This window comes from Nipponia nippon, unplaced genomic scaffold, assembly GCF_047370975.1.
Source record: "Nipponia nippon isolate SJK-2023a ecotype South Korea unplaced genomic scaffold, ASM4737097v1 scaffold_3, whole genome shotgun sequence".
Lineage (NCBI taxonomy): Eukaryota > Metazoa > Chordata > Aves > Pelecaniformes > Threskiornithidae > Nipponia > Nipponia nippon.
In genome coordinates this window covers 30,328,447-30,348,377 of record NW_028262347.1, presented here as the reverse complement: position 1 = coordinate 30,348,377, position 19,931 = coordinate 30,328,447, and the positions used below count along the sequence as shown (strand labels likewise).

Genomic DNA, 19,931 nt, shown 5'->3' with positions numbered 1-19,931 from the left:
TGTGCACTGCATCAAAATGAATCCAACAGCTCTAAAGGGCAAATATATTCCCTTCCAGTATTGAAAGGAATTTTGGTCTGTGGACTTAAGTAATATTCTGACTGTATCTATCTAACTATCATCAAACTTTTTAAGTGCTTTGCCACGTAATAGGCTCTGCAGACTTGTGCTCCTATGCTCCCCACACACCCCACAACAACAGTAGTACTTTTACAGCCAGGAAGCCTAGGCATGTAAGGTAGGCAAGGCTTGCAGGGAAAAGACTGGATACAGCTGGAATAGCTGAGAGTGCCACAAGTAAATCTAGAAAAGTCCGTGTGCTGCTCTGAGGGAATTTCAACTGAGAGAGGTGACTTAACCTTTAAGAAAAACTGAACACTTATCGACAGGCTTTAGAGTGATGTCCTCCTACACTTTTACCCTACACAGAGAAGAACTTCATCCTGGAGCTGTGCACTTAAGTTCTCTTCATGATACGGAGAAAAAGTCTAGGTAGGTGGTCCACATCCCAAGAGTGTGTTCAACCCACTGAAGTATGTGTCTGTAACCTTGTGCTGACTTGGCAGTTGTGGTCAAGAATGTTCACCAAGTCATCCCATGAACAGCATAGAAGAAGTGCCTGGTCTCAGCCTTATCAAAATTAAGACACATCTCAGCCTGCCCAGAAACAGACATTAAAGTATCCAGGAGACATTATTGTAGAAAACCTTGTGCTTATAATCCTGTGCCTACTGCGTCAACTTTGCAGCAACATTAAGAAAAGAAGTCATCACGCATTCTCCTGATCTTGAACCTTAACCATAAAGCAGTTTTGCTGTTTTTAAATATCTCTTTGCAAAATATTGAAATAAATATTTAGAGAACAGTATTGTTCAAAGATTAATTTGCTGCTGAGATTGTTTATGCAAACTATATCTTCTGTTGAGTACTTTAATGTTTTAGTGAGTCATATTGCAATTACATGTTTCCCCTTAGTTAGATGACAGTAATTAGCTATGCTACAGGAAATCGCCTAAATGGAAAATTTTATGTAGGCTTCCTACAAGTTTATGGAATATATCATGGAAATGGTTTTCTTATGCAGCTGAGAGATATAAGTCTTCTCCCTCACCCCAGTTTTACACTGTTTTAAATCTATTGACTTCAGGAGAGTTATGCATGATTTACCCAAAAATGGCTTTTATCTCCAAATGAGAACAGAATCAGGTTCCTGATTCTGTATCAGAATCGGTAATGAGGCACCACGTTGCTTTCTTCCCTCTTTAAAAAAAATGTTAACACAGTGGCTTGTGATTCAGTGGAACAAAAGCATTAGCAAACAGAGAGTCTGATCTGCCATCTCTACCTGGGATCCTGGGTTCTCATCTGTTTAGTCCATTGAGGATTATCTTGTGCATTTACTTGTCCTAGACTTTTAGATATAGCTGTGAAAGTATTTTGCTTACATCTTCATTTTTATTTGTGGACACAAGCCTACAAATACACATATACACATTTCTAAACACACGCTTGAAAGGACAAGAGAAAACACATGCATATGGTTGAGTACCAATAGAGCTGAAAAATTTGTCCTGCTTTTGGAATACACAAACATTTAAAAAATCTTTAATAATATAACTTATCATCATTTAATTTTTCAACTAAGGTCTTGTCACAAGATTTGTGAATTCTAACTGTGTAAACTCTGTGTCTTTGTTATACTGTTTTTAATGCAGCACAAAAGCAGTCTTAATAGATCCAGATTTAATTATATTTCAGTCAGGAAGCAACTGATGGATTTATTTCTAAATCCTGAAAGCATTGAAACTGTGGTAAAAAAATAAGGGCTACAGGTTTGGTGAGTCAATCTTGCATATTTGTTTTAAAAAAGGAAATTATTGAAATTCTGTTTTACGAAAAAGAAATCCGTTAAGTACGGTGACCAGTGCATACATAGCACAAACACTGTCGTGACCAGTATAATTGGTGGATGCAGAAAGGCTAAAACACGCAGTCTAACAGCTAATTAAAACTTCTGCAAAGGCAGTTCAAAATGGAGAGATGGCTACAGGAAGCGTAGGGTAATGACTTGAGCATCAGGTCAAAACCAAAAGAAGTCAGGTCCTGTTTTCATGAATAATGCTGTGGACTCTGGGGAGATCAGTGCAGAGAAAGCTAAAATACACTGATGTGGGCTCTGTTTGCCTCTTAAATATGCTACTTCTTTCTTGTTCTAATGCCTGTCCACACTACATAACTGCAAGAGAGAAATTCCTTTTGTTTTTTAGAATGCGCCGTGGAAACTGCATTCTGAATGGCATCTGAGCATTAGCTTAGTGCTGCCTCCGCTGCTGTTCTGGTCCCATGCTTTTATGCGTTTAGTACCTGGATTTTAAAGTTATTGCTTTTTATATTTTATCTTAAGTCAAAATTCTTACATTCTGTTAAAAAAATTGTTAGAGTTTGAAGAACATAGACTTATGCTAGTGGCAATCACATTTCGGCAACAGAAACTTTCCATCGTCCGAATGGTGAAAAGGTCCCAAATGGTCAGAATAGTGAGGTTCCACTGTATGTGATAATTTTAAGACACTTCCTGGGATTTCATTTTATTTAAAGCTAAGTATTGTTGTGCTTATTTTAATAAAGACCTTCTAATGCTGATAATCTTCCAATGCAAAATCTAAATTTGCCTTTACTAAAGTACAAGATATTTTCTGTATGATGTATCTGTCTCTCAACAAGGATAGTGGTCCTTATAGCTTACTGTTTTCTGAGGAAGAAATGGCAACATGTAGATTATAGAGTGCAATATTTTAAGATTTTCAGCATTATTTTGTGCATACCACTGAAAATAATGCAAACAATAAAGTTACCGTTTTTAGGATCCGCAGATGTGCTTTGAGCCTTGTTCAGTATATCTAACTTTACTAATTGCATTCCTTCTGCCATGCTTGTTATTTAAATATTTTTTCTGTGTTCACTACAAGGCCATAGGTTTTGATAAAGCTAACCCAAGTGTGAGAGCACAATTTCTAATTAGTCTTTAGCACTGTGTGTTTTTACAGTGCCTTTTTACAGGTTACCATGCAATTCATTAAAATGTTGATGTTTCTTGTTCAGGAATAATTAAACTTGTTCAGTGAGAGATAGCTTTAAATTCTTCCTGGATAGAGGCATGAGAAACGGCCAGACAGTCTTCATAAATACATATACCAGACCCTATCTGCAAGGAGACACATAGTCTACCGAGCATTTTGATCATTTCTTACTGGGCCCGATAAATACCTATATTTAAAGAGACTCTATTTCTGTGTGCTGCTTAAAATGATTTTCTGGGTTACTTTTGTTTACACACAATGTTATCTGTGGATCTGCCTATATTTTAATTAATTTTGAGGAACTAACAATATTAAACTTTTTGTGCATTTAAAAGCAGAGGGTCTAAAAGGAGAAAAACAACATTTTTTAAATGATGAAATTATGTTATTTGTAGACTACTCATGAAAGAGCATATAAAGCTCTAAACGTCTGGTTTGCTGGCTGCAAAGCATCCATCTATTTTTATGTTGTGCAGCCCAAGTATGATATTGCAGCTTGGCAAGAGATTAAATGATTTATGAGAAGAAAATGATTCAATGAAAGCAGACCTATAAACTGCTGAAAACAATAGTGATACTGATCAGTGAATTGCAGCAGAAATTGTGAGTATACTGAAAAGATAAAGTGCTTTTTTCTCTTGGGAGAATAGGTTTCTTAAAACAACAGTGACTATTCCAACAGGGGATAGCGGGTGTAGAATTGCCTTGTTTAGATCTTAGCTAGGCCTGAGTGTTACCCATCTCATATCACATATTGTTGTAATAATGTGAGGGAGAGATTACGTGGGAGAAAGAAAGAAACCTTTATGTGGCTTTTTTTTTTGTAGTAAGTGGCGCCTGTTTGAACAAATAATGATTTTGGAATACTATAATTAACACTGATGGCAAGATATTGATGTGCCAAATTAAGCAGGATTGGTAGCAGTGCCAGTGAATATAACTATATGATACTTTCAAGGTTAAGATCCAAACTTTGTTTGCTGTATTTTTGCCAAATTTTAAATGCTGTGCTGAAAATTTTCCCGCTGGCTGCCTGATTCACACAGGATCTTCCCTTTCCCTGTTCCACCCCCTTTTCTTTAAAGTTTCAGCCATTTCTGAGAATGAGACAAAATAAAAAGATGTTCTGCCAAGTTAAAAAGAATTTTGGCAACCTTTTCTTCTGACCAGGTCTTGCATCCCCAAGTTTTGAGTAGGGTTTGGAATTGGACAGGAAGCAATATTTGTGGCCAGAATGGCCTTATGCAGTGCAATGCCACTCCAGATTGATCGTATTTCTGAAAGGTCTCAGTTTGTACATGTTTGGCAGAAACCTGCAGAGCCAAAAGATGTCAGTAGAACAGTCTACACAAATCCTGCCTGATCAGAGCCCGTAAGCATCTAAATTTACCTGTAAGTTTTTCTTGTTCCTGAATATCTGCTACTGCACATTTTCTGCCTGAGAGAACCGGGACCCACCTCCTGCCTAAGACCACACAAGGTACACAGACTAAGCATCATCAGGCCTAATTCCTATGGGAGGTGTGGAGTTGCATGGTCCAGTCTCTGCCCTCAAACCTGTTTGCACATTTTTACAGACAACTTGTGGCAGAAACATCCCCAGAAACCTGGTCCTCCTTGCTGTGCTCCAGAACTGGCTACCCACCAGGAAAGCACTCTAAAAATTCAGTGTAATGTTGCATTACTGCTCCATGTCCCACCAGTAATGGCAAGCAGCGTGGGGGAGGAAGAGGAGATGACTTAGCTCTATACCTTGCCTTCCCGTCCTGCTGCTCAGTCCCTGTGGCCGTGGTGCTGGGAGTGCAGAGGAAGGCATCAGCTCTGCGAGAAGAGAGCAATCAAGCGGGTAAAGAGAGGCAGTATTTTTAGTCCAGTGAAGTGTGAATGTGATGGACCAGGCAGGAGCACAGAAAAGGAGAAGGCAGAAGCAGTGGTGCTGCTTGTCAAAAAAGGGCTGGGAGCCCCAGAGCTATAGTGTCACGTTTCCTCTTGATCATGGTCCTTCTGGTCCCACAGATTTTGGACAGCTTTTATGTGAGGTCAAACTTCAGGAGGGCTGGAGTGAGCAGGGAGGCTGAGAAAGGCTGGTGGAGGAGCAGGAGGCTCCAGCAGTGTCTCAACTGTGCCCTATTTCCTTTCACTTTAAGAGGCAGAATAGCACCACAGAACTTTTGGCAAATGATTTAGTCATGCCTGAATTCAGGGCAGTGGATGCTTTTCATGTCTGAGAGTGAGGAGCCAGTTGGAGGATACTTCTAGGAGCCAGTTCCTTCTCTCATGGGAAGCAGCAGGTCTGTGGACAGACAGTAGGAGACAGAGGGCAGGGGAGAGTTGTCCTGTGAGCAAGAGCCCAAGCAGGTGAAGAAGATGCAGTGGGAGGCAGAAGAAGAGCAAGAAGCGTACCAGGAGCTGTGCCAACTGAACTTCTTTGCTGTAGCTAAAGGGCACGTGATAGTGCAGATACACAAAGGGACTGAAATTAAAACAACTTGAATTCTGCTTGTCAAACTATTAATTATTTGACTTCCTGAGTGCTTGATAGTGAAACACTATTGTTCTCTTGACATGACTCCTTATATGCAAAATATCTAGAGAGTGAAATCTCAGACTCACTGATATCAATATAAATTTTGGCACTGACTCCATTTGGATTAAGATTTTACCCATAACATGTAATGAACAGAGAAACATATAGCCATGGAGAATTGTGTTTTGTGACTTACCTAACTAGGGTTTGAGATCTAAGAATAAACTGAAAGACTGAAACAATAGGAAAGCTGAGATGGAAATAATAAAAAATTAAATATGGGACCAGATGTATCTGAAACTAGATGGTGATTAAATGACAGAACAGTTGAGGTTATAGACTGAGTACAAGATTCTTGTGCAGTGTGATCACCTAGCCCAGATGTCTGAAGGGCAGCCAGACAGATCGTCTTCTATTAAGCAACTCCATGCACCAGATGCAGTCAGCGATCAAGCCTGTGGGGTCATGACTGTGAGAGGCTGTGGTGGTGTACTGAAACTAATGTGGTGTCGTCCACTGGAACACACAGTGACATAAATCATAGGAAAAGACATTTCCCAGAAGTTGCCTTGTCCTGTGGTTGCTTCCTGCTATGCTACCCCACACGCGGCCCCAGGTGCACACCACCGTAAATGAGTGTGCTTGTTGTGTGTTGGATGTATGTTGTTTCTCACCCACTGAAAGAAAAATCTAGAAGCTTGATATCTTCCTTGTACTGTTACAACTGTTAGGTTTCCAATACCCTGTATTCACAGACCTCTGACTCCCTGACGCAGCTTTCCATGCTAAAGAAATGAGCGACCTTCAGCATCCCAAAGCATTCCAGCATTGACTCCTTTGGAGCTTACCTCTTGCTTTGAAACTGTTCATCAAAGTTTTAGCTAAGATAAAAAGCCATGCATGAGCATCTCTGAACAACTTCTGTTTCAAACATTTATGTTTGAGTCTATGTTAACTTGTAAGAAAGAACTAGATTAATCAAAACACCAGTCCCTCCTCTAATGAAATTACAGTGGGGAAATTTTCTGAAAAAGTTGTCTTATTTTGTTTTCTTTTATTTTGTGACATAAAAATAGAAAAATCCTTATGATAGAAGAACAGCCTGACTTCCATATGAAGAGTATTTAGCTCACTCAGGCGCAATGAAGTGACTATCACATCTCACCAGGAACTTATACAGCCAAAGTCTGTTCCAAGATAAAACATGAGAGCCTAATTTAATTTAATTTAAATGAGTTTTATCATACTGTAACTGCTGTGCGGAGGAAAATAGCACTGCAAGTTTAGTTTCTGGGTTGACTTCAAAAGTAAGTCAAACTGAGTACAGAAGGATTCTACATTGCTGTGTATGAATTCTCTGTTGCATCTTTCTTTTCCTGTGTTCAGTTCTCTAATTCCTCTCTACCCACTTTCATGTCAAGATACAGTTCTGAATGTAAGAAGCTAAGTTGATGTCATTTTTTCCAGTTTGGTTGTGTCTTCTTATTTTGATGAAGTCTCCATTTGTTTCGTTCATTTATACATTCATTTGTTCATTCTCTCATTCCTTTTTTCCACTGCAAAGATAGCTCCACCTGAAAAGTACAGACATTTGGTACTAAGACGTTTTTATAGTAGTTTATAAATTGTAATCCCCCATTGCCAGTGGCTTTTCTGTCCAATGCCTCCTGGGACACTGGTGACCCCTCCTTTCCTTGTTGCTTAGGCTGCTATAGGTTAGAGGGGGAAAACCTCTTTTGTACTTTGTGGTTTCGTAGAATTAATGTTTTTGTAGATACAGTTCTTTCTGATTTAACATCTGTTACAAAATTCTGGCTGATTTCTTACAGCTTTCCAATCCTGAAATTCTTCTAGAGCAGCAATGTGTGTGTGTGAGAGAGAGAGAACATGCATGTACTAGCATTGCATGTTACGTGTGTGTATAAATAGAATTACTTAGCCCTAACCATGACACTTTGGTTCCTTTATAGGAGGTATGCTGTGAAAGGTAGAAGTCCACAATTTGGGCTGCCCTCCAGCCCCCAAGGACACTCTTCACTCCATGGGTATGTGCGTGACTTCAGTGGAACTAATGGCATTACACTAGAAAGATATGGACTGGTGTGAGAATGATTCAAGAATCGTGATTACCATGTGCCTCTTAGCAAGGTAGGAATTTATGTGTAATTATAGACCGAATAATTCCACTATGGTTCATCTAAACATACTGGCAAAGCATTCATGAGAACGGTCCTTTGGAAGAATCATGCAACCATTGCACGGTGAGTATTTCTGCAGTGGTCCCCCCAAGCCCTCAGGTCATTTGCTTTAACTACTTTGGAGGCTGTCTGGGAGCTGCTCTAAATCAGAAGATTGCAAAGATAGAGATTAAACTGAGGTTTTCTGAGGGAAAAAAAAGGAATTAGCATAGAGAATTTGGGATCACTCTTGTTCAACATTTAAACATTTAGAAAATGGGTTTATGCACAGCAAAGGACAACAATTATTTTTGTTAATGACAAAGATATAATACCAGAAGTAATATATTATTTGGTTTTCTTGTGGTTTGTCTTAAATTGGAGGTTGATGATAAAAATTGGGACCATGCTAGAACAGACTTGGTAAAAACAGTGTTTTAGATTATAAATGCTTAGGAATTAGGTATTAGAATGCTGAATATTTATTGCTACTGCTGCTGATGGTTGAATGCTTATTTTTCTTTTTGTGTGCAAAAAATCCCATCTGTCTTCAAAGAATGCGTCTTCTGCTGTTATTTATACCTCCAGGGAATAAAACTGCATGGAGATCATGGTCCCAGGTGGACAGACTGATCTTCTGTAGAAGCATGTGAATGACTTTATACCCTTTTCACAGTACTACTTCCATAAGATAAGACTTGTGCATTGATCTTTTTACTTACATACATCTTTTTCAAAATTTGTGTATGCTATAAACAAGGAAAGACATTCCATGCAGTATGTTGGAATTGAAATGATTTTGCATCTTTATGCTTGTCAACACTGAATTGAGAATTATGACTTGGCTAACACACATATTTGTTTGTGGTGTTTTATTTGTATTCACTTATCTTCTGAAGGAGATGTTGGTCGTCAGGAATGGAAGTCTCCCTGCTTCAAAATTTCAATGGAACAGAAAGCAAGAGAGGAGAGGAGAGGAGAGGAGAGGAGAGGAGAGGAGAGGAGAGGAGAGGAGAGGAGAGGAGAGGAGAGGAGAGGAGAGGAGAGGAGAGGAGAGGAGAGGAGAGGAGAGGAGAGGAGAGGAAAAGGAGCAATCAGAGTTCTAAAAGAAAATTGCTGTGCATCATTGCAGAATTTCCTCTCAGAGACTAAATGCTTTCTGAGAAAGTCTTTAAAACATTAAAGATAATTTTCCTTAGGTAGACATCAAATCGTCAAGAAGTTTTCTGACTACTTACATTTTTGAGGGGCAACTTTCAGTTTGAGCCCTGTTAATCTAGGTGGCAATACAGATGACCAAAAATGACCAAACAGGGGTTCTCAAAATTTCAAGGTGAAGATTGATTTGAAGAAAGACAATCTTGTGACACGATGTCCTTGGGAAAATCATAGTAGAGAAGTGTCATGAAGGAAGAATGTTGTATGTGACTAAATATTTACCCACAGATGGCACCTGGAAGCAAGGAAGAATCAGCATTTAGGACTATGAGTGCCCTCATGAGCTCATGGCCAATCAAGTTTGAAATTTTTCTGCAGTGCATTGAGAGGATTGCAGTCTGAAATGATAGATAACCAAGCTCATAAAAAGTAGACAAGTGGATCATTACACTTGATCTGACCTGTGAGTATTTAATGCTTTGGAATCTAATCTAGAAGTGATCTAATGTGATCTACATCTAATTAGATACCAATGCTTTGGAAAGGTGAAAGCTTTTTACAGTTTAATGTTATGAAATTCTATCAATTTGAAATTTGGCATATGGTTTGCCCATCTTACACTCTTCAAGAAGAAAAAAAATCTCCAGTACTAGAACTTGACCTGGAAGGAAAGAGGCGTAATGGAAGATAATTGCTGACCTGATGTTTCTTAATGACTTTTTGACTGGAATGCAATGCCGACATGTATGTTTGCTTTCCTAGCTGTCTAATCAATAGTTTTGTACATTTTCTCCTAGTTTCATCAGCTAATTGTGCTGAAATATTTTTGGACTCTAGTAACCACTGCAGTATGTGTGGCTGAAACAGTTATTCTTCCATTTTTCATTAAAGAAGATGGCCAGTACTGAAAGTGGTGGTTCATGTTTCTTCATAAGGCATTATATAATATTATACTAATGTTGCTGTTCATCATTTTACTTATTACCTGTTTTTGACCAGGACAGAGCTGGGAAACAGATGGATGCAGTTCAATACTCTAGACTGGGGCAATGGTATGACGTTGAGAAAACCTGCTGGAAGGCATGGAAAATAATGCCTCTGCATTTTAAAGATGTGTGACTGCCAGCTGTGATTAAACTTCACATTTATGGAGAATTGCATATTGCTTGCTGCTCTTACTTAAGCATGGCAGGATTTTTCTGTTTCTGCTGCCCAGTAAGATATGCATATTTGTTTTGGAGGAGGACGTTGGTGCCTAACTCTAACATTAGATACTGGTATGTGATGCATTGTTTACTGTGTTGTCTTGAAAAAGAAAGTGGCGCTGTGGAGAAATGAGCAGCCTACTTTCTTCCAAGAGCATACAACAAAAGTACTTCATGATGCGTAATGTCCATTTATTTCCATGTGCAGTTTGAGACATTGGCTTTGATCTAAAAAATTCCTGAGTCAGCTTGGGACTTTTCTCTGTGTCCTTATGCAACTACTGGAATGGCTGGGACAGTGAGAACGCTACAAGTGTAACTGTGGTTGTTTGAAAACACAAAGAGCTGCCAGCTGAGAGTTTTCTGCAAAGGGCTGTCAAATTTGCAACTTGATTCTTTCCCTCATTAATAGGGGTACCTTTAGGGAAGCAAAATACCAACATCCAGTGACAACAGTGGAGAGCAAGGTCTATGTTCAGCACTAGGCTTTTGCTACTTCATAATGGGATGAGGGATAAATATTTTTCCCATCCTTTTGTGTGATTCCTTTATTACAAGGCAAGGGAGCCTAGAACGTACAACAGTACCTCTTACGTGCTCTAAATCTGAGTAAAGAAAGTATGTTCAGAGCAGCTGTGTGGAAACACAAGGTCTCTGGACAGATAGCTTTTGCATCTGGCAGCATTTCCAAGGTCCATGTGGATAATGGCAGTCTAAAAACTTCTGCAATTTTTTTTGCACGGAAAGTGAAAGCATTAAAAGTTTATTATGTATTGTTGGATGAGAGCTGTGAGAGCATTTTCCCTGCTCTCGCAGTTATAATTCATACAGAAAATAGGCTAGACATCATGTTCACCACGCCCCAGACCAGACTTCTATAAATCAGTGGTACATGCTATGCAAATATATTTTGAAAGCTGACAAGGAATCACACCAAATCACATCATGTAGGAGTGGAAGGTGTTTATATTTTTTAAAGCAAAAGCATAAAATGCTTAATATTGGATTGTACAGTACCACATCTCTCAAAATGATGTAGGTACTATTTTCCAATGTTTTAAATTAACTGTCTAATCTCCCTACTATGAATTGTAATTTTTTTAGTCCATTTTCTATGACAGAACCAGTATTCACTTGATTAAGATTTAATAGGAGAACATGCTGATCCATAGAAAGGAACACAAGGCCTTATTATGCTGTTTTTCAGGCAGAATATGAATTAGCTTTTTTTTTTTTTTCTGGTAGATTCTATGTTCTCTGGATTTTGTGTCTGAGGCCTGATTATCTTCATTCTTCTGGGGAGGAAGAGGGAGGATGCTGCACACAGCCAATCAGAGATGCTCAAATTTTAGCTGAACTGTAGGATCAACTGCAGGACTTAGAATATTTGATTTTGTAAGTAAAAACATTCTATAATTTTTAGATTTTTTTTTATTTAAAAAAATAACTTACATAGTAACTCTTGGTTTCATAAACTTATGTTTGTTTTTTGTGGTAAAATTTTTTATGACCATTTGTCCTTGTAGGACAAACTGCTAGATCAGAGAGACTTAGGGGCTGGAAGTGAGGCTCAGGAAGAATTTAGGCACCTAAGCACAAGATTGTGTTTCTGGAAGAGGATGCTTGCACCTGGGACTGCTGCATGCCTGAAGAGGCACTCAGAACTGCCCAGGTGTAGCTCTCTGCATGACTCCAGCCTCAGCCCAACCAGAACCCAGAAATCAAGCTCTCCTCTGCCTCCATTCCCAAGAGGGCCTGATTCCAGAGGGCTTTGTAATAAAGCACTTAATGCTCACAAAGGTGAGAATTACTGTATTTTGACGCACAGGTGATGTGTGTTTAGCAGCTGAGACCCATTCCATGTGTCCCTCCAAGCTGAGGCATGAGAGACGTTAAAACTCTATCTCCCATCTCCAAAAAAAGTGCAATCATCTGCAGGCAGTTGCACATCGCTCTCTTCTGTTTTGTTCATTGAAACTCTGCTGTCATCTAGAGAAGAATTCAAAATTCCCCGAGTGATCAAGCAAGTGTAACTGTAGGAAAGGCTCTCAAGTTAAGGAACCTTCTCCAGGCTGATGATATTCCAAATTCTTTGTCTCTGCACCTAGGGTTCGTTGCTTATATCTAATTATTATGTAATATAAAATACATAAAAGCTTTAGCTGCAGTGAGCACAGACATGAGCTCTCCTTCCAAAATGGCTTTGCTACCCATCAGTTAGAGAGTCATGCTCATCCCTCTCCTCCAGTTCTGGTTTCATGAATTTGCTGCATATTTACACTGATTGAAGAGGAATGATGGATGGTGAAAAGAGCACCTCTACCACTTCCCTTGTGGCTTGCTGGATACATAGGCTTTAGTGCCTCTATCCTCTTTCTGGATTTACCTGAAATCTCACCAGAGAATTTTAATTAAAAATATACTTACAGATTCATCAGCTGTCAGCAATTTAGAATTGGAACAATCAAAATTTTTTCCTCTTTTATATAAGGTAACTAATTTTTTCCTCTGAACTTCTGTTCTTGGAAAAAAATATATATCTAATGTTCCTTCCCCTTACTTGGAAATGAGAGTTTTGAATACTTATTCCATTTAAGCCATGTCTTTGCTTAGGTACTGGGAGCAATGATCACAGAATACTGCAAAAAGCATAAAACATTTGGACTTGCCTGTTTCCCTCTGTTCTCTGTGGGAGCAATATCAATGGAGTACAGAAAGGATAATTCAAAGAACCTAGCAATAGTTTTTTCAGTATCCCAAAGTATAGTTCAGGTCTCAGAGTCTCTGTTAACCATGGTATAACTATTTTTTTTTTAACTTAATCACCTCTTCAGTCACAGGGGCATAAATGGACTGTCGTTACTGGCTACCATTTTTGCTCCAAGGCAAATTGCTTCCATGTTTTACAGCAACCTGTTTCTGTGCTCTTAAGATCTACATTACAATCTGGGGGAAGGTGACTCTGCTACAGATCCTGTCTTTGGTATGGACAAAAGGATTTTAATCTTTAAAGGTAGCTGCTGTACACACCTGCTCACTTTTTATTAACTCTATTTGAACTACCTCTTTTGTGGGTAATTCTAGCACCTATGGACAGGAAAATTACAGCTAAGATGAAGGTTATTTTTTATACAATGGCATTTTGTTATGAGTTAGACTTTCATGTATTCTACAGCATGAGTTTGAAAGGATTCGTATTTTGCCATTTCAGTGGTATTACTCTGAAGCTAGATGGGCTAATATTTTCAAACTGGCTTCTTGTGTATTATAGTTGCTAGTCTGGCCAGTTGAAGAAAATGTGATTTTTCATGTGCTCATGATTAGGGCCTGCAAGGTTAGGCACTGCGAATTGTAAGCTGTAGATGCTGGTCTCCTATTCTGCTCTGAATAGGGCCTGATGGAGAGGGTACTATTTTAGAAAATGGAAGATGTGGTCTGAACCTCTTCATGCTCAAAAGGGATTTCCATATTGGTCTCCCACATACTACAGGCCTGGTTTCACTAATAAATAACTCTCACTGTGAGTTAAAAAAAAAAAAAAAAAAGAAGCCCTGCTCTGTTCTTGGTAATAGCATTTGTAAGTGCCAGCTCTTAGGAGAATGCCTTAGCCTCTGCTTGCTATATGGATGAAAGCTAGTTCAGGAACATAAACTCTGCAGAGGTACTAGGATTTTGGATTTCCTAATCTGCATTTAGTCTTTCCTGTTAGTGTTAGACACTCTGTTGCTTCCAGGGTGGTATTACAGAACAGCTAAACCGAACCAGATGCTGCAAAAACCAGACAGTTCTGGTTTCCCACCTCTGCTCCCTTCTTTAATCCATGTGTTCCAGTTGTCTCTCTTGTGTTGGCACTGGTGCGTATCTGGTCTTGCAGGGAAATGGTTCCAATTTACTAGCAAGCTGGCTCCATGAACTGCCTTATCACAGTGTCAGGTAAATGGCAGCTTGGGGCAAGTGAGAGGCTTGACTGCTCAGTCTGGGAAAGGCAGTGGGTCTGCCCCTTTTGGCAGCAGATAGACACTGGATGCCTTGGAGGTATTCCCGAACTGCCCTTTTCTCCATATGGGGTTTTGAATTACGTTTCTTCAGTGCCAAACTCTAATTTTAACTATCCAGTTGCTAGAGACAACTGCACCAGTCACATGTTTAATGAGAAAGTACAGAACCTCTTGCGTTATCCAGATAACTTACACAGGACAGTTAGCTGTCACTGACACACCTGGACGTGTCGTAGTCTCTGCAGTGGCTCTGATGTGCCCAGGATCTAGCACATTTACAGAGATTAAATATGTACAAAGGCAAGAGACCCAATGCATTCATGACTTGCCAGAACTAATGAATGTGTGAACAGCGAATGAATAGCAATCATTTCTCTGATATGACTTGTTTTGTTGTTTTTTTAATGTGGCAGCTCTTTGTCATAGGAGTGCGCAGCTGCACTTGGGGAAACCCACGGCAGCCTGATGCTTAAGCATACAACACTTATGTGAAGCAGGAGAAAATAAACTAGAAAAAAAAATGGACAAATGGTACTTCTTTATATCCTTCTAACCTCTTGGCATCCTCATGGTAGAGAAATTTTGAGCTTTTTGCTCCTTTTTAAAATGAAATAAAGAGAATAATTTTGAGGTATTTATGATTAAGCAATTGTAATCCACTGTAACAACCTAAAATAAACTTTTAAATATAGTCTATGTCCTTTAAATTATCCAGACGTTTAAATTATCTGTTATATGTCTTCATGCTAAGATGTGCTCTTTATTTTTTCTTAATGAAAACCAGATGCCAGGAATCACAAAACCACAAGGCTAACACTGAACAACTGTATTTTCCAAGGCAGGGGTCCATGCTCATAAACGGATTTAACTTTTAAAACTGGTTTGGGAAGAAATTAAAATCCTCTTATGAAAAGACTGAGATAAATGTTGTATCTGTTTAATTCATATGATTTACCTGGTTTCTTCCTAAGGAAGGTAACATGGCCAACCGATCAACATGTGCATGACATTCTTTGAATGACAATTATTAGTCTTGTGCTGTTCTTTTGTTTTTCCTGAGACAGGGCAGTGCCAGTCTGAAACAGGCATAGATCACAGCGATGCTTATGGCTGTTCAGAAGGACAACATTATTCAATCCAAATTTTTAACCCGACTTCAGAAGGCAGTGGTGCAGGAGAAAAGAACTCTGATGTCCTCCAATACCAGCTGACACCAGCCAACACGCAGTGGACGGGCCACAGGGAAATTAATTTGCTCCCACCTTCTGCCTGATGCTGCTTTTGTGCCGTCCCCATTTATCTCCTACCTTATGTCTAGGATTAATCCCTCAGTGGTCACTTCTATCGCCGTTCTCTGAAGGTCTCACAAAAACCTACATGCATCAGCCGTGAGACTGGAGGTGTTGAAAAAATGACGATATTTTGCAAAGGCAGCATCACAGTGATGTCTTTTTACATCAAATACCATTTTTAGAATTATTAAACGGCAATGGATAATTTTTAAAGGCTAGAACATTTATGATATTTTCTGTTACACGAGTAAATCATTGACACATTTGTTGATTTAATGTCCGAAATGGACTAACTTTATTTTAACAGTTTATTTCAGTATTACAGTAGTAATAATATATTCATTGATTAAAACACAAGTATTAAAGCAAAAAAAGGGAACAACAGTAACAGGTAAAGAAGATTGTTTAAAATTTTCTATTTCTGCTTCACATAACGAGAGCCAAGCAGATACGAAGCAGTTAAGACAGAATATTTCTACCTGTTTCTCATGTACCGGCGCACACTGGAGGCCCCACAGGCCGCCCCCACCCCTCTGCCGCGGCGAGGGAGGTGGCTGCCATGGCGCCCAGGGGTGGCAGCGAGCGGGCAGCGGCGTTGTCCCACCCCACCCACCATGGATGCCCCGCTGCCGCCATGGCTGCCCCACCGCCACCACAAGTGCGGGCCATGGCCGTCACGCTGGAGGGCGGTAACTCCCCCCGCCGCCCACCGCCATGTCTTTCTGCAGGTGAAGCCCAGGCCTGCGCCATCTGCTGTGGTGTCTTGCTGCCTCTGGCTCCAGACAGGAACATCTTCGCATGCCAGCAGCAATTCAAAGTGCGTAATTAATCCTCCCCCCATCCCTGCCTCTTTTTTGTCTGTTTATCCTTGACTTTCAGGCTGCTGGGGACTACACAGCTCCTGCGGAGGCTGTGGGAGGCATTTCTCCACAGCTGTGAGCGGGATGGTGGCTACTCACGGTTGTAACCTGCAAGTAGTTTAGTAGAGGACAAGCGGGAGACCAGAGCTCCTTGCTTCAGCCCCTGGTACCACGTGCTTGCATGGAACCAATGGCTTTTGCCGTATAAAATCTGGAAGCTCCTCTGTATAATGTTGCCCAAATGCTCCCCTCCTCAGAAACTAATGAAAAAAAACCCCAATAACTTTAAAGTGATCTCCAAGGACTCCAAAACCCACAAAGTGGAAAAAAATCTTGACTGCTTTGTGAAGTCTGGCAGTCTTAAATTATATGTTGTCCGAGGAGGGAAGCTGGCTTGTGATTCTGGAGTCTGAATGGAAAAATACTGAGCAAGTGGTATTTTGTAAATACGCTGTCCTGGAGAGCTGCTAGGAAGCTTGGGAGGACGTGTGGTGGGGTCAGCAGGAGAAAAGGAGGAGAACTTCAGTCTGACTGATGAATGTCAATTCAGGGCGATACAGCCAGCACTGCTGGCAATGTTATTGTCCCCAAAGTTGGTATAAATGGGCAGGACACCCCTCCTGTATGCAAGAGAAAATTCTTATGAAAGGCCTGGCTGTAAATTTAAAAAGCATGAAGACTAATTTTCATGTTACTTCTCACATTTCCCTCCACTTCTTCACCTTTCTTCTTCCCACATCTTTTAAAAGGTGTTTATGTCTGATTGCATTGCAATCAATAGCCAGGCTCCAGCTACTGGTCTTCCTGTTCATGAGGGAATTAGTTGTCTTTATTATTTTTTATTTTGCTGTAAGTTTAAAGCATGGAACATTCAGAGCTCCTGCCTCTGCTGCAGTTCCCACCATCACATTTTGCAATTGCTACAATGTCTGTGCTTACAGGGATTTTTGGCTCCAGGACAAAATCTTCAGGTAACCTGTCCTGCAATATGTTATCTGGATTTTCCAGATTTCCTACTTCCAGAGTAGCAGCTTAAATGAAATAGTTTGTGCTGAACAACCTGATGTTTTCTGATTAAACTTTTTTTGGTAATACAATTTCTGATCAGCTGCACTCCTACTTATTTCCCAGGTGCCAAAATTTAACCATGACAATATCCCTGTTTACCTAAGCAGTTCAATTTGCAGCTCACACGTGATTTGATGTTGGACTTCAAAATGCTGATTTGGTTTTTTTTTACAAGCCTGAAATAAATATATTTTTGTGGCTTAGTATCGTGGTAAGTTTGCAGCATTTAAAATCAATTTGTCAGATTTATGAAACGTCTCCTTTCTTATGAAAAGGACTGAAGATTTGGTAATATGAAATAATAACATAGTTCTCGCATCAGCAGCAAGTTTCGTTGTTCTAGTTAATGACTGAAGGGTTAGATCTTCAGCTGCTGTGAAGCGGCATATTTCCATTTAATCCCGTAGAGCAGACTGCTTTAGAAAAGCTAAGAGTCTGTCCTGAGATAGACACTACCTGAGAGTGCCTTAGAGGAGGCGTTTGAAGTAGACAGATGCTTGGATATAATGGCTGCACAGGAAAAAGAGTAAAAGTAGTTTTCATTAGGGTAAAGCAAACTTCAGCAAGACTTAAACTGCAAAAACTAGTTTGTGATTCTGGTCATTTAGCTGTAGCCTCGCAAAAATGGAACCACCATAAAGAGGCTTTGGATGAACTCACTAAAGCAATAGAAGTTTCATCTGTCCCTAAGGTACATCTGCAGTGGGATTTATGGTATGTCTGCTGCATAATAGCCTGCTCTTTTGTGGGGAGAAGAATATACTAGGTTTAGAGAGCTGCTACATTTTCGATCAGGGAGTATATCAGAATAGTGTTTTTTAATATTTGTTGTCCTGTTTCAGTCTTGTAGTTTTTTATTACACTGAATTTATCCTAAAGTGATTGCCAGCTGCATCTTAGAATATAGCTACAGTACAGCAAAATTAGATCAGTGAATATAATAAACAATACTGCATTTAGAGGCTCAGATCAGACTGAGCTACAAGTAATCCATCTTCTGAACATATTAGGTTATCTTATGCTTGCACATTGCATTAAGCATATTAAAAATTGACTTGTGAGATTTTTTAAAATAAAATGAGATATTTTAGTAGATAATGGAAAGAGAGGCTGAAGTTCTGTGTTTTTCTACCCACATAACCCTTGTCATTAGATTTTATCCTTAATGATCAGTGTTTCTGAAATCATGGGTTACTTCTTGATTCCTGCAATACACTTGGAATCTTTAAAATTATGCAAGTATGAAATTATGTCTGCCACTAATGTTAGGTTGATCTCACAAGAGTCTGAGAGCTCTTAAAAATATTGTGCATTTACAGCGCTTGGGGTGCTCGCCACTCTCTGGGATTGAATCTTTTCAGTGAAATGATGTTTTTCCTACTTTTTGTGGTCAGTCTACTAGTGTCAATAACATAATAGTACACATGTGGAAATGGATTCCTGCTTATGTTTTCATTTCCAGAATTTATCTGTGATGCATCGGTGATGTTATTGATTAAACACACTTAAAATGGTAAGTTTGCATTGGCTTTGCAGTTCTTCTGTAATCTTATTAGCTTCTTTTTTCATTTTCTTTTCCCTCCAAGGGAGTAAATTGATTTATATGAGCATGCTGTTAATATTATAACTCCTTGTCTGGCCCCTTGGGTTCTAATGTTTTTTAAACACAGTACAATTATGGGAAACATTATATTGGAATGACAACATAAATCATCCCCATAGGAGTCTGAGCAGTCTGGGGAGTAATCGTATAGAGCCCTGCTGAGGTAAATAAGAACAGTAATTCGAAATAAATAAAAGACCAGTGGTGCTAATGTGGATGTCTCAAGAATACCATTAAGTTTGTAATGACAGTGTTTACTCGGTGTAATGATATTGGATGTAGTGTAATGTTGCTGCTTAAATCATAACTTTATACTTCATGATCCCGTCTCTTTTTCTTCAGAGAGTATGTCAGGTTGGCTGTGTTTCCACATCTATCCTCCAAACACCAGCACTTTGTCGAAGAGCATATGCACATGTGAAATGTGGTAAGATTCTCTAGAACTTTGGTTAAATTTAGTCAACAAATATTGAAATTCCAGGTACAAAAATATGCTTATGGGGATGATTTTGTTCTTTGTTTCCTGTTTCTTACCATAGTCAGTGTTAGAAAAAGTAGGGAGATCGGGTAATAAAAATATACTTTCATTTGACATTCATCCACGTACAGCAGTGTTGTTGTTTGGGACGAAAGGGGTCTTAGACCACTTTGCACTTGGGCACAGTGTGAATTTGGCAGTTGGGGAGCCTAGTGGGCTTCCTCTCGTGCAGTAGCTTCTTCACCAGTACTTAATTCTCATTGATACTCCAAGCTATTGTTCGTTCCTTCCTTGACCTGCAGGGGAATTAAAGTATGAGTTTAAGATACAAAATGAAAAGAGTTAATGTGAAAAGGAACTACTCTAGGGATTTTTGTCAATCTTTCTGTTTTTAACATGTACAAATTACATAGTAGAGAATACTTTAAAAATATGATATTTTCATAGAAATTTTATTCCCTCAGAATAAATTCAGCAATATCATA

General features: G+C 39.4%; 1 long non-coding RNA gene across 1 annotated transcript; it reads left to right on the top strand.

Annotated features, from left to right (window-relative positions):
* The first annotated feature begins 15,813 nt into the window (after positions 1-15,813).
* On the top strand, positions 15,814-19,614 carry LOC148054540 (uncharacterized). Its single transcript, XR_015706151.1, has 3 exons — positions 15,814-16,254; positions 18,828-18,878; positions 19,311-19,614. It is a non-coding gene; the product is annotated as an uncharacterized LOC148054540 (long non-coding RNA).
* Positions 19,615-19,931: the final 317 nt, after the last annotated feature.